Genomic DNA, 285 nt, shown 5'->3' on the forward strand with positions numbered 1-285 from the left:
GGCAGCAGCAGCAGCAGCAGCAGAAGCAGCAGCAGCAGCAGCAGCAGCAGCAGCAGTACTGCTACGATCCAGCAGCAAAACCTAAAACATTTCGATTGAGTGCAGCAGCAGCAAGACATGATATAGAGAGAACGCTGCTGCAGCTGCGTGGCTGTCTGCTGCAGCAGCGGCGAGCAGAGCTACACATTGTTTCTCCTCCTCCCCCCAAACCCCCTGCTGCTGCTGCTCCCCTACCCAAACACTTTGTCTATCCTAAACCCTAAACCCTAAACCCTAAACCCTAAA

The sequence above is a fragment of the Eimeria mitis genome, genomic scaffold, assembly GCF_000499745.2.
Source record: "Eimeria mitis Houghton genomic scaffold, Emh_scaff4986, whole genome shotgun sequence".
NCBI lineage: Eukaryota > Apicomplexa > Conoidasida > Eucoccidiorida > Eimeriidae > Eimeria > Eimeria mitis.